Source organism: Amblyraja radiata, chromosome 13 (genome assembly GCF_010909765.2).
Source record: "Amblyraja radiata isolate CabotCenter1 chromosome 13, sAmbRad1.1.pri, whole genome shotgun sequence".
NCBI lineage: Eukaryota > Metazoa > Chordata > Chondrichthyes > Rajiformes > Rajidae > Amblyraja > Amblyraja radiata.
Genome location: NC_045968.1, coordinates 901,539 through 916,301, shown reverse-complemented (window position 1 = coordinate 916,301; position 14,763 = coordinate 901,539). Strand labels below are relative to the sequence as shown.

General features: G+C 43.2%; 5 non-coding genes across 5 annotated transcripts; all 5 read left to right on the top strand.

Moving 5' to 3' along the window:
• The first annotated feature begins 4,981 nt into the window (after positions 1-4,981).
• LOC116980222 lies at positions 4,982-5,046 on the top strand. The gene has a single exon (XR_004413906.1). It is a non-coding gene; the product is annotated as a small nucleolar RNA SNORD49 (small nucleolar RNA).
• A 440-nt stretch (positions 5,047-5,486) lies between these two features.
• Positions 5,487-5,558, top strand: LOC116980228. Its single transcript, XR_004413911.1, has one exon. It is a non-coding gene; the product is annotated as a small nucleolar RNA SNORD65 (small nucleolar RNA).
• A 583-nt stretch (positions 5,559-6,141) lies between these two features.
• Positions 6,142-6,213, top strand: LOC116980227. The gene has a single exon (XR_004413910.1). It is a non-coding gene; the product is annotated as a small nucleolar RNA SNORD65 (small nucleolar RNA).
• Positions 6,214-6,756: 543 nt separating this feature from the next.
• On the top strand, positions 6,757-6,827 carry LOC116980229. Its single transcript, XR_004413912.1, has one exon. It is a non-coding gene; the product is annotated as a small nucleolar RNA SNORD65 (small nucleolar RNA).
• A 221-nt stretch (positions 6,828-7,048) lies between these two features.
• Positions 7,049-7,120, top strand: LOC116980224. The gene has a single exon (XR_004413907.1). It is a non-coding gene; the product is annotated as a small nucleolar RNA SNORD49 (small nucleolar RNA).
• The last annotated feature ends 7,643 nt before the right edge of the window (positions 7,121-14,763 follow it).

Genomic DNA, 14,763 nt, shown 5'->3' with positions numbered 1-14,763 from the left:
AGTCTCTGTGCAGCTTTAGCAGATGAGACTGGATTTTTAAAAGAAATTCTGTATGCAATCCACAGCGTGGGTGCCTTGACAATCCTGCAGTATTTGCAGCAGAGATCAAGCTTTCTCAACGTTTGCACCATTAGACAACAGAAGCACCTAACTATATGTTCCAGAACAACAATGACTCAGTCAAATGCCACAGGCAAAAGTTTAAACTGAAATATCTGGTGAACTGAACAAGGAACGTGTCTGTGTGTGCATGAATCATTAGAAGTGGGCTGTTAAGAGTGTTAGTAAAACTGATAGCTTCCTGGGAGTCACGGAGATGCAGTATCAGGGAAGTTACTTTGAACCCGCTTAGGTCACCAGCATCGTTTGAAGGTCCCATTTAAAAAATTCTTAAGATGAGGGAAAGATACAAAATGCTGGAGTAACTCAGCAGGTCAGGCAGCATCTCTGGAGAACATGGAGAGGTGACATTTCGGGTCAGGACCCTTCTGCATACTGATTGTGGTGGCGTGAGGGGGAGGGGAAAGACGAAAACTGGAAGAGAGATTAGAGGCTGGACAAAACATGGCAGGTAATAGGTTGATACAGGTGAGGGCGAGAGGGGGTTGATAGGTACATGGTTGGACAAAGACCAGAGATGAAAAGACAGGTGTGAAACAAAATAATTAAAGAGTTGCGGATTGTGAAGCTAGAGGAGAGAAGAAGGAGGGGTTGTTCTGTTGGTGACCTAAAATTGGAGAATTCTCCTCATCACCTGTATCCACCTATTACTCACCAGGCCTTGTCTTGCCACACCATTCTTCCAGCTCCCCCCCCCCCCCCTTTATCCTCCCCCTCCCATTATCAGTCTGAAGAAGTGCCCCAATCTGAAACACCACCCAGCCAGTTTAGTTTAGTTTATTATCACATGTACGGAGGTACAGTAAAAAGCTGTTGTTGCGTAATAACTAGTCAACAGAAAGACAGTACATGAACACAATACATGAACACAATTTACAGTGTACAGATACATGATAAGGGAATAACGTTTAGTGCAAGGTATAGCCAACAAAGTCCAATCAAGGATAGTCCGAGGGTCATCAAAGAGGTAGATTGTAGTTCAGCCCTGCTCTCTGGTAGTGGTAGGATGATTCAGTTGACTGATAACAGCTGGGAAGAAACTGTCCCTGAATCTGATGGTGTGTGTTTTCACACTTCTATGTGCCTGATGGGAGAGGGGGGAAGAGGGAGTGGACAGGGTGCGACTCGTCCTTGATCATGCTGCTGGCTTTGCGAAAGCCATGTTCTCCAGAGAATATAATTGACCTGCTGAGTTAATCTGAAGACGTTCTGAAGAAGTCTGAAGAAGGGTCTCAACCCGAAACGTCACCTATTCCTTCTATCCATAGATGCTGCTGCACCCGCTGAGTTTCCCCAGCAATTTTGTGTACCTTCGATATTCCAGCATCTGCAGTTCCCTTTTGAACACATTAAAGGTAGGCATGCAGGTGCAGCAGGCAGTGAAGAAGGCGAATGGTATGTTAGCATTCATAGCAAAAGGATTTGAGTATAGGAGCAGGGAGGTTCTACTGCAGTTGTACAGGGTCTTGGTGAGACCACACCTGGAGTATTGTGTACAGTTTTGGTCTCCTAATCTGAGGAAAGACATTCTTGCCATAGAGGGAGTACAGAGAAGGTTCACCAGACTGATTCCTGGGATGTCAGGACTTTCATATGAAGAAAGACTGGATAGACTCGATTTGTACTCGCTAGAATTTAGAAGATTGAGGGGGGATCTTATAGAAACGTACAAAATTCTTAAGGGGTTGGTCAGGCTAGATGCAGGAAGATTGTTCCCGATGTTGGGGAAGTCCAGAACAAGGGGTCACAGTTTAAGGATAAGGGGGAAATCTTTTAGGACCGAGATGAGGAAAATATTTTTCACACAGACGGTGGTGAATCTCTGGAATTCTCTGCCACAGAAGGTAGTTGAGGCCAGTTCATTGGCTATATTTAAGAGGGAGTTAGATGTGGCCCTTGTGGCTAAAGGGATCAGGGGGTATGGAGAGAAGGCAGGTACAGGATACTGAGTTGGATGATCTGTGTGTGAAAAATATGTTGTATGGGTCATAAGTAATAGGAGCAGAATTTGGCCATTCAGCCCATCAAGTGTACTCTGCACTTCAACCATGGCTGATCTCTCTCTCCCTCCTAACCCCATTCTCCTGCCTTCTCCCCATAATCCCTCACACCCGTACCAAATTTCCCTGCCACAGAGGGCAGTGGAGGCTAAATCACTGGATGGATTTGAGAGAGAGTTAGATAGAGCTCTAGGGGCTAGTGGAGTCAAGGGATATGGGGAGAAGGCAGGCACGGGTTATTGATTGGGGACGATCAGCCATGATCACAATGAATGGCAGTGCTGGCTTGAAGGGCCGAATGGCCTCCTCCTGCACCTATTTTCTATGGTTCTATGTTTCTAACCAAGAATCTACGGGTCTCCGTATGGGTCTCCTCCACATCCTAAACATGTGCAGGTTTGTAATTAAAAGACCACTGTGAACCCTGGAACTATTGTGCTATCCTGCTGAAATATATATGCTGCACTCTGTATCTTTCTTTATTGTACTTCAAGTTTGTCTAAATTATTTTTTATGTGCAGTATTATCTGTAGACATAGGAATTGCAGATGCTGGTTTACAAAAAAAGGCACAAAGTGAGTCAGGCAGCATCTCTGGAGAAGATGGACACGTGACGTCAGAGCTGGCGGGCGGCCGTTCGGCCACGCTGCTAGCCCACCGCTCTGACGTCAGCGCGATCGCACCCAGGCGGGCAGCGGCCCGTCGCGCATGCGTCACACACCCCCACACCACAAACCAAAAGGCATAATTTCCAAACGTCCGTATTTTATAAAGAGATCGATTTGAATTTACAGACGGGTCAGCCGTTTGATTTATGTTTTGGGCGCGGTTTGGAAAGTTGTGATTGACGACCCGTGACGTAGCGGTTTCCCGCCGTCGCCGCAGAGGCTGTCGGGAAGCGGCGGGCAGGCAACGGTCTTTTCCGCAGCGGCGCCGGCGGCAGCGGTCACGTGGGCCCGCGCTCCTGTAGTGGAGTGGAGTGTGGACCCGACCCGGTCACACGGACCCGCTCTACTGTAGTGGAGTGTAGTGTAGTGTAGTGTAGTGTAGACCCGACCCGGCCCGGCCACACGGGCCCGCGCTCCTGGAGTGGAGTGTAGTGTGGACCCCACCCGGCCCGGTCACACGGACCCGCGCTCCTGGAGTGTAGTGTAGTGTAGTGTAGTGTAGTGGTGTGTGTGGACCCGACCCGGTCATACGGGCCCGCGCTCCTGTAGTGGAGTGTAGACCCGACCCGCGCTCCTGGAGTGGAGTGTGGTGTAGACCCGACCCGACCACACGGACCCGCGCTCCTGGAGTGTAGTGTAGTGTGGTGGAGTGTAGACCCGACCCGGCTCGGTCACACGGACCCGCGCTCCTGTAGTGGAGTGGAGTGGAGTGTAGTGTGGGCCCGACCCGGCCCGGCCACACGGGCCCGCGCTCCTGTAGTGGAGTGTAGACCCGACCCGACCACACGGACCCGCGCTCCTGTAGTGGAGTGGACCCGACCCGCGCTCCTGTAGTGGAGTGGAGTGTAGTGTGGACCCGGCCCGGTCACACAGGGACCCGCGCTCCTGTAGTGGAGTGGAGTGTGGACCCGACCCGGCCCGGCCCGGTCACACGGGCCCGACCCGCGCTCCTGTACTGTGCCGCCCCGCGGACCGGCGTGGCCTGTACTGTAGTGCCCGGCCTCCCTGCCCACCCGCGCTCCTTGACCGCCCTGTACTGTACTGCCCGGCCGCCTCGTGGAACCCATCCCCCGCCCCCCAACCAGCCACTAATCCCGCTGCCCGGCCTCCAACACTCCCGGGTAATGGGGGACGGGACCGGACCCGATCCATGCGGACCCGGGTGTTCCGTGCCGATCTCCGCCGACAGGCTCTCGGGTGGCCGGGGCCGAGCTCCAAGCCCGATTGTCCGCCATCACTGCAGTGGCCCATGGAGCGAGAGGCAGCAGCCGCGGGGTGGCCCGGCTACAGACCCGATGGTCGCGGCCTATCTCCGGCTCCAGGCCCCGGGGAAGCTCAGCAGATCTACCTAGGCAGCGTCACCAAGGTAAATCGGACGTGAAACCGCTGCCTGCATGTGGTGGAGGGAGGAGGGGGAGCTGCCGGTGGTGGAGGGGGGAACGGACCCCGGGGGAGGGGGAGCTGCTGCCGCCGCCGCCAACACGTGTGGAGGGGGATGGGAGAGCGGTCTCTCCCACATGTGGCGGTAAAACTGGAGGCAGCTATTTGTGGCCATTGAAGTTGCTGCTGCTTGCATTAAGCTGCCGTTTCCCTCAAGAGACCATTTCCCCCCTTTTAGTTTGATATGGTGGGTGCGTTTAGTGGTCATTTAAGCCGCCAATCCCCTAAAGGGACAATTTCCCCCTTTAGTTTGGATAGTATATTGTATTGCAATACAATATGGTCAGCTCGACTTAGATTACAAAACCTACACCAAACCTAAACGAATTAGGAGCAGACGAGGGCATTCGATCCAATTTGAGATTCCAACTACCAAGATAGACGTGTACAGCAATTCGTTCTTCCCCCGCACATTTAAAGCATGGAAGCATGGCACTAAATTTAAGGTAGCTCTTTCTTCCCAAAAACCCTTTCTGGCTTAAGTCCTCCCTCCACCACCTCCAGTTTAAATTCCATTTGGAATATTTTGGAGGACCAAGAAGGATCGGATATTATTAGCTGATGTCAGGGTCAGTAGTATCCATGCACCCAATCGGCAGCCTGCAGTGCTTTAGCTATGTGTTGCACTGGTTCACACCGAAGCCAGTCACAAAATGTTGGAGTAACTCAGTGGGTCAAGCAGCATCTCTGGGGGGAAAAAGGAACAGATGAAGATTTGAGTGATGAACCCTTAAGTTTTTAATCTGTCCTGGTTTAAATGATGAAAACTAATAGGAAGAGCCATCGGATGCGATAACTGATGATCCTATTTTCTGACTTTACCAAATACTGAAATTTAATTGTTGAGAATATTGAGTTTCAATGATTAAATGTTGCTTTGTCGTCTTTCCACAGTTGATAACCAGCTGGCTGTCTGATGGAATTTGAACTGGTAAGTTCAATCTAATGTTACCACTAATGTTGAGATTAGTTTACTTTAAGCACCACACCTTCATGTACATTGGCTATATTTTTGTGTCCATATGCTACTTATTGAAAAAAATTGTGTCATGCTTTGGGTTGAATTAAATATATTTAAGACCAGAATTTTTATATATAGATCTAGCAAACACTCAGCAGATGGTGCAGTGTCCATGATTTGAAATGTTAACTTGTCTTTTAGGGAACTGCCCGCCCTGGGTGTTTTAATATTTTCTATTTCCACCTCTGAACTTTACGCTTGCCTATTGCAAGGTTGTTTGTAGAAGTGAATGACTAGAGATGATGAAACCAAAATCAACAGCTGGAATTACCGTCAGATTGTAAAGTGTTGAAGAATGGTTTTCTGATCGTGTCAAATCCTTTTAATGTAACGTGAGATGTTGATGGTCCTTGGTCTAAATTATTTTTTCCACAACAGATTCAATTCACTTTGTCCTTTGACAAAAAGAGTCCACTGCAATAATGGAAGATCTACTGTGAAACAATCCTTGAATAATTTCTCTGAGGTACTCATCTATTCCCTTTTAAGACTGACTTGGATGATCATTGGAAGTTGGATTCTGGTACCTCAACTCTTGTCTGGCTGTCTGATGGAATTTGAACTGGTAAGTTCAATCTAATGTTACCACTAATGTTGAGATTAGTTTACTTTAAGCACCACACCGTCATGTACATTGGCTATATTTTTGTGTCCATATGCTACTTATTGAAAAAAATTGTATCATGTTTTGCGTTGAATTAAATATATTTAAGACCAGAATTTTTATATATAGATCTAGCAAACACTCAGCAGATGGTGCAGTGTCCATGATTTGAAATGTTAACTTGTCTTTTAGGGAACTGCCCGCCCTGGGTGTTTTAATATTTTCTATTTCCACCTCTGAACTTTACGCTTGCCTATTGCAAGGTTGTTTGTAGAAGTGAATGACTAGAGATGATGAAACCAAAATCAACAGCTGGAATTACCGTCAGATTGTAAAGTGTTGAAAAATGGTTTTCTGATCGTGTCAAATCCTTTTAAGGTAACGTGAGATGTTGATGGTCCTTGGTCTAAATTATTTTTTCCACAACAGATTCAATTCACTTTGTCCTTTGACAAAAAGAGTCCACTGCAATAATGGAAGATCTACTGTGAAACCATCCTTGAATCATTTCTCTGAGGTACTCATCTATTCCCTTTTAAGACTGACTTGGATGATCATTGGAAGTTGGATTCTGGTACCTCAACTCTTGCCTCAAAGTCACCCCAAATCTGAATTCAATGTCCTGGTAACTGTTCCGCTGTGTTTTAGTCATTCTGTAACATGTGATGCATTTCCTATGATGGATGGTTTGTTCATATCCCGATAGAGAAATGTCAAGATGTAAAAATTATGAAACTTTCTTACTCTGGAATAGGAATCTTGTTTCTGGTGAAATGTCAGTGTCAAACATTTGCATTTTGCTTCACTAAAATGTACAGCACATTTCCAGTGTACTTGAATCCATCTACCAATGATAATCCCCATTGATATTTTAGCATAAAGTTTAATGGATTTGTTTTTCGTACATGATGACACCAAACTCAAATAGCTGGAATTACCGTCAGAATTATCTGTTGAGTCGTGGTTTTCTGATTAATACCGGATTTCATTTTATTATACCCAGTTGTTAACAATGAACAGTCAAATACATCTCCATTTGTCCTTAGGTTCTGATGGTGATTGTCCCGAATGCTTATGTACTGGCATGGTACTTGACACGTGTGCTTCACAAGTAGGTAACATAATTCAAAAAAAAATTTGACTAACGGGGAAATACCATTAGCTTCTATTAATCACATTGTGGGACTCATCACAATATGATGATGATAATGCTCTGAATAGGAAGTGCCATCAGATGCAATAAAGGATGATACTTTACATTCTGACTATCCAGGTGGGCATATGAACTTTCCTGTATGTATTGTCTTCTGAATAGTTGTGTTTTCTTTCCAGTAGTTGTGATTGGGGAATGGACTCGTAATTGTGAGATGAGTCACTTGTGTTGGTTAAAATCAAATTGTTTTTTTTGGGTGGGCTTTATGGTTATTAGTAGACTAAATGCACATTCCTATAAGAGAATCCAATGTCGGTGTTTTCTGATCGACATAGGTAATTTGATTGATTGTATTGTTGAAAATGGTTTATCTGTTGTGATTTTGCTGATTTCTAATTTTTATTTTGTTCTCTTCCAGTGCAAAAGTTGTTGAAAACATCTGCAGTACGTGCTATTTGTTGTGTAAACACATGATTTGGGGAGGATAATATTACACACAAACTGATTTTTTGCAGCAATGCCTAGTAGTAAGCAATTGAAGATTGTGATTAACTGCCAATGGTACAAGTGAAGATTGTAACCTTTTTTTATATCTGCCTGTAACAATTGTCTTGTATATGTGAATTTGATTGTGGTATATAACTTGCATTAACCTTATTAAACTATTGTGTTATCCAAAGTTTGAAATGATTCTGTGAATTACATTACAATACCCATACCTGTGGACCTGGTCTTTGGTTTTAGAGATACCATGCGGAAACAGCAGAGCTGCCAAGTAGTACGGATTTTCTGTATTTTTTATGGAAATGCAATAAGAATACTGATGTGCGATTTTGCATTGTTAAATACGTTTTTTTTTTTTTTAAATGGACCCGACTTCCTGTTTCATTAACGTACCACTCGCCAATTGAAAAGTAATAACCCAATGAAATTGACTTAAGTCTTGCTGCTTAAAAAATGCACGGATGTAAAAAGTCATACTGTACCTCTAAAAATTATAGCAGAATAAATCTATTATTTTAAATTTCAAGATCTGGGTGACAATTTTTGTAAGCTTTGATTTGCCTGTCCCGCTCCAGGTTTAAACAGAGCGCTGTCCGTTTAATGCGTGTGAATTTAAACGAAGAATTGTCAACTACAGTGCTTTGGGTTCTAAATATAGCGCTACCGGCTGGAGCGCTATAGGCTTTACACATAGCACTATGGGTCAGACTTCGGGAAAATTCTCGTATAACAATTAGTCTTTGGAATTCTCTTTCTCAGTGGAAGTTGAGCCATTAGTTATTTTTCAGGCAGTGGTAGAATTCTGGATAAGCCTAGTGGTGAAAAGTTACCAGTGGGATTGGCCTTGATTTTGCAGAACGGTGGGTGGGCTCAAGAGGGAGGGAGGAAAAAGAGGAAGGGGTGGCGAGAGGGAGGCTTCCAAAATGACTTCTATATCATCTGGGTGCTAAAAGCAGGAAGCGGCCGTTCAAACAGTAGTATACAAAGAGATGGCATTAATGCATAAAGGGGCTGTCCCACTTGGGCGACCTAATCTGCGAATTAAGTAGCGTGTCTTCGAACTTCAAGCTCGAGGGCACTTGCCTGGAAAGCCTCGAGCTGCATCGACCGTCAGCGTTGAAACCGCGAGCTGGATCGACTGACCGCACACACACAAACACATCGTGAAGGCAGGGGCCCGGGAAAGTGGGTGAGCGCTGTCTGCAATGAAGCGGAAAGTAAACGGCTGCCACATTGTACGGTAAGTCCTTTAGAGAGCGTGGAGGGGAGAAGGGAGAAGGAGTAGATACTTAAGAGGTATAATAAAGTTTAGCGGGCATTTAACCTACCGGTAGGTTTATCTTGGTCCTGAAAAATACTGATTTCTTCAGCAAAATACTGATTTTTCAGGTACTAGAATACTGAAATGCATTGACAACATGGCAGCTCTGAAACGGACCCTTTGGCCCACTGAGCCCTTGCCAACCAGCGATCTCCGTACACAATCCGACACGGGTCAATTTACATTATTTTTTCCCCCCAAACCTCCGTCTTTGGAGTGTGGGGAAGCCCCAGGTGTTCCCGGGGTGAACGTACAAACCACCCATAGTCAGGCTCTAACCCGGGTCTGTGGCACTGTAAGGGAGCAATTCTGCTGTGTCACCATGCTGCCCCGGGTCATGAATTAATTAAAGTTACCTTTTTGTAATGGGTGGGTCTCTTGAATACATAGGGCGTGAATGAGACTGGAGTATTATCTACTGCAGTGATATTCTCTACATAAGATGTGTAATACATTGAAACCAATACAGGTTTAGTGAAGAAGGTTTCTTTGCATTAGAATTGTTTTCTGGGATTGAGGTGGATGGGTAAAAAACATAACCCATACTTCTATCAGCTGTGACCTTAATGGCAGAGCAAGCTCAACATTGTAAATGATTGTATTTAAACTCAAATGTGAATCCAAAACTGACTATCCTATTGTGCTGCCCATGAAAGTACATTGTTTGGATTGCACCCCTTGGTCCATGTACCAAGTAAAGTGCTTCACTTGGCACCAATTAGAGGGCATGCTGCTGTATGTTTGGAAATTGGCTGAATGCTTTTGCATTGCCTGCCAGACTCAAAAAACTCAAACTCGAGGTAGAGACATTGCTGGAATAACTCTGTGTGTCCAGCAGCATCTCTGGAGAACATAGATAGGTGATGTTTTGGGTTGGATGGTAATGTAGAAAGTGAATGGTTCACCGAGTAAAGGTGGCAAAAGCTTATTTATGCAAAAGCAAAGATCCTGTAAATACATTGTAGAATGTATGTCCTTGGGTGCTTGAAGGTAACAACACAGATCCCAAATGAAATACAACAGCTAGTGCCAAATACATTAAAATAAGTTATTTAAAACAAAGTTTGACGAGATGAAATGGATCCAGTGAAAAATGTCCACGGTAATTTAACAGCCAATTGTCTAAGCAGAGAGTGGGAAGTTCAGAGGGATCTGTTCCAGTGTATGAAACTAAAAGTTAGCAGGCGGGTACAAGTAGTTAAGGGCCTGTCCCACTTTCACGACCTCTGCTGAGTGCCCTTGACTCATACTCGCAGCATGGTCGTCACGAGGTCGTAGGACGTTGTAAGTAGGTTGTGATGCTAGTGGGGGAAAAGATTTTGAATAATACCCTCTCAATTTTACATATTTCTATCAGATCTCCCCCACAACTCCGGAGAATATAATCCCAAATTAGGACAACCGTTACTAAAAATAATACCCACTAATCCAAGCAGCATCTTGGTAAACAAAAATGCTGGAGAAACTCAGCAGATGAGGCAGCATCTATGGAGCGAAGGAAATAGGCAACGTTTTGGGTCGAAACCTTCTTCACACTGATGTGAGGGTGGGGGGGGGGAAGAAGAAAGGAAGAGGCGGAGCCAGTGAACTGAGGGAGAGCTGAGAAGGGGAGGAGAAAGTAGGGACTACCTGTAATTAGAGAAGTCAATGTTCATACCGCTGGGGTGCAAACTGCCCAATGGAAATATGAGGTGCTGCTCCTCCAATTTACGGTGGCTCTCAATCTGGCCATGGGGAGGCCCAGGACAGAAAGGTCGGATTCGGAATGGGAGGGGGAGTTGAAGTGCTGGCTCCGCCTACACCTTTCTTCCATAGATGCTGCGTCACCCGCTGAGTTTCGCCAGCATTTTTGTCTACCTTCGATTTTCCAGCATCTGCAGTTCCTTCTTCAGCATCTTGGTAAATCTCTTCTGCACTCTCCAAAGCCTCCATATCCTTCCTGTTGTAGGGCAACCAAAACTGCATGAAAATTAACCAAAGTTTTATAAAGGTGCAACATGGCTTCCTGACTTTTATACTCGATGCCCCGACCAATGAAGGCAAGAATACCATACGCCTTCTTTCCCACTACTATTGAATGTTGTTTGTGTGTAATTAACTTGTGTTGCTATTTTCAGGGAACTATGGACTTGGACGTCCAAAGATCCCTCTACATCGATGCTATTAACCGTATACTTTACATTTGACCTCCAAAAGTACAACATCTCACACTTGCCTGGATTAAATTCCATTTACCATTTCTTCTCCCCCCCATATCTGTAACTGATCTGCTGTTTCCTTTGACAGCTTTCTAACCTGCAACTTCACTGATTTTGTGTCATCTTCAAACTTACTAACCAGCGCAGCAATGTCTTTATCCAAGTTATTTATTTATATCACAAATAACATGTCCCAGCACTGGATCTATGTGGAACACAAGTGGTCACAGATTTACAGCCAGAATAACACTCTTCCCTCCTATGGGTGTGGGGAGAAGGCAGGTGAATGGGGTTAGGAGGGAGAGATATATCAGCCATGATTGAATGGCGGAGTAGACGTGATGGGCCGAATGGTCTAATTCTGCTTCTATTACTTATGACCTTATTTGTGAATCACTATTGGATCACTGCGTCCTGATTCTGATGAGAATTATTTGGATAGTATCATTTTCTAGTTTCTTTTCAATGATCAGAATATTTCCATCCAAAGGCATTTGGGGATATATTTACAATGCACGATAACAGTGTTCTGGCCAGAATTGGCTACATATTAATTACGTCAAGTCAAGTCACATTTATTTATATAGCACATTAAAAAAAAACAACTCGTTGGCCAAAGTGCTTCACATTTGTTATAAGAATAGTATAAACAAACAAACTACATACATATATACATATAGCCCTCGCTCAGTGGACTACAGGAAAGGCTTGGGAGTATAGATAAGATTTTAGTCTTGACTTAAAGGACTTACATCAGGCAGTATCTTTCTGACCCGCTGAATTACTCCAGCACTTCTTATCTCTCTTCGGTATAAACCAGCATCTGCAGTTCCTTTCCACACATTAATTACATCCAACACTATTTTCTCAAGTGCTCTTCAGAGTAAAGGCAGATTTTTAAACCTGATATTAAAGGCAGATTTTTAAACCTGAAAGCTCGGATATTTTCTGCCTGATATAGTTGACCCACAAATCATTAAATACGATAAAGATTATTCAGGGGTTGACCACAGAATTTTAAACAGAGGAATGAATTTCAGTGGTAAACATATATTTTTAGCAAATAACCTAATTAGGGTTGACTAACAGGTACCCGTGTATAAATTTAGTGCAGATGGGATAATATCTATAACATTTGCCCAAGAAGAATAGGTGTTTCTATCTGAACAAAGCTAATAGTTTGGGGGGGGATAGTGAAATTTGTACTGTAAAATGCTGCTGGCATAATTTGACTGGTTGAGGGTACTACCTTGCTATTGGAGAGGAGGGGGTTAAAATGAACCCCAAAGTGTGAAATTTTCTTAGCTCTCAGTCTAAAGCTTCCTGACGTGATTCACTGCAACTGTGATGAGAAACAGAATTTTCCACAGAATCCTTTTCTAAAATATACACAACCATTCCACTGTCTAATAACTCTTAAATGGCCTAATTCTAGAACGTGCATGTATTTGATCTGAATTGTCAACGTTCTTGTGCATTCCTTACTGATTGTCAGACCACTGCTCATTATTCATTGCATTTTTTGTTTTTAATCCCAGAATTATATACAATTACCGCAGATGGTTCACATCAGAAATATGAGATAAATGACTAATTTTCCCGAGCAAGTTATATTTGTATTATTCTTTCTGTTTACCCCTTTGATCTCACACAGGAACCAATACTTTTACCTTGCTTTGATATGCATGTGATCTTATTAAAATTGTGGACCTTATAGGTCTCAATTTAATTAAGGTCTTTATTAGTTTGAATTAATATCATTGCACCTGCCACATTATCCTCTTCTGTTTGGAATTTAATTATATTTATTTTTGCACATTTATTCACCATCTTTGGTTTGTTCAGAACTAACCTATTGATATAACCTTGCATTTGATATCTGCGAATGTTGTAAGTGGAAAAATTGTTGCTATTCTTCAGCTTTGTGTAGATTTAAAAAAAAACATTTTCTTTGCAATTTGCACTTGTTTTGCAGCGATGCCAATCTTCAAATATATGAAGCTCTACAAGCTGCTTCCTCATGGATTTGTTTCTAAATTTAATGCCAAAACTTGCAAGGAAATATAACCGCTGGTTTTAAATGAAAATTATTATGTTTACTTGAAGTGGATAGAGATATGTTTGGAGCCCAAAGTGTAAAATATTACTTAATAAGACATATAGAACTTTTATTTTCTATATGATAGTTGTTGCACTCTAATTTTAAACAATTTTAAGGAAATTACTTTTTATGCTTATATTCCCACTTTTGGATGTGAACAATATTCTGAATGTATGAATGTTATTTCCACAATAAATCTTCAATGTGATCTGACAAAATTTGCTAGAGGAGGATAGTGGAAATCTTGCAAGAAATGTAACGATTTAAAGTGTTCTAACATTTTTGTAGTCTGTGGATTCTGAACATAAACCTGGTGTTAAACTTTGTTTTAGCATGGGTTTATGTGTTTATGTTAAGAGTGCTAATTAGTAATTAAGTATTTTTTAATTTTACGACATCAAATGTTATCAATCAATGACAACATGAATTTAACAATTGATTACATTGAGATTATATTGAGAAATCTTGACAATTATTTCAAATCCCGGGCAACCAGTTTATCTACCCGTTAACGAGCTTTGAAGATAATGAGAAAATTGCAGGAATTTAGTCTGATAAGAGTCTCCAAAACAGGTATTTCCTGTTCTCTCATACTATTTTCAGGGTTGGACACTAAATACTGGAGTAACTCAGCAGGACAGGCAGCATCCCCGGAGAGAAGCAATGGGTGACATTTTCAGTCAAGACCCTTCTGTTTCTTCCTATTATTTTCAGTGTTGTTTTTGAATCTGTGTTAAAAAAAGGAAGATTGGAGTTTACTCCATGATTCTTTGTTACTAACATCTGTACAATGCCCACCTTAGGAAGTCCTACGCTCTTCATGGAGTCACAGCTGCCAAGTTTCATAGTTCAAGTTCAAGTGAGTTTATTGTCATGTGTCCCTGATAAGACAATGAAATTCTTGCTTTGCTTCAGCACAACAGAACATAGTAGGCATTGACTACAAAACAGATAAGTGTGTCCATATACCATAATATAAATATACACACACATGAATAAATAAACTGATAAAGTGCAAATAACAGATAATTGGTTATTAATAATCAGAGTTTTGTCCGAGCCAGGTTTAATAGCCTGATGGCTGTGGGGAAGTAACTATTCCCGAACCTGGTTGTTGCAGTCTTCAGACTCCTGTACCTTCTACCTGAAGGTAGCAGGGAGATGAGTGTGTGGCCAGGATGGTGTGGGTCTTTGATGATACTGCCAGCCTTTTTGAGGCAGCGACTGCGATAAATCCCCTCGATGGAAGGAAGGTCAGAGCCGATGATGGACTGGGCAGTGTTTACTACTTTTTGTAGTCTTTTCCTCTCCAGGGCGCTCAAGTTGCCGAACCAAGCCATGATGCAACCGGTCAGCATGCTCTCTACTGTGCACCTGTAGAAGTTAGAGAGAGTCCTCCTTGACAAACCGACTCTCCGTAATCTTCTCAGGAAGTAGAGGTGCTGATGAGCTTTCTTGATAATTGCAATAGTGTTCTCGGACCAGGAAAGATCTTCAGAGATGTGCACGCCCAGGAATTTGAAGCTCTTGACCCTTTCAACCATCGACCCGTTGATATAAATGGGGCTGTGGGTCCCCATCCTACTCCTTCCAAAGTCCACAATCAGTTCCTTGGTTTTGCTGGTGTTGAGGG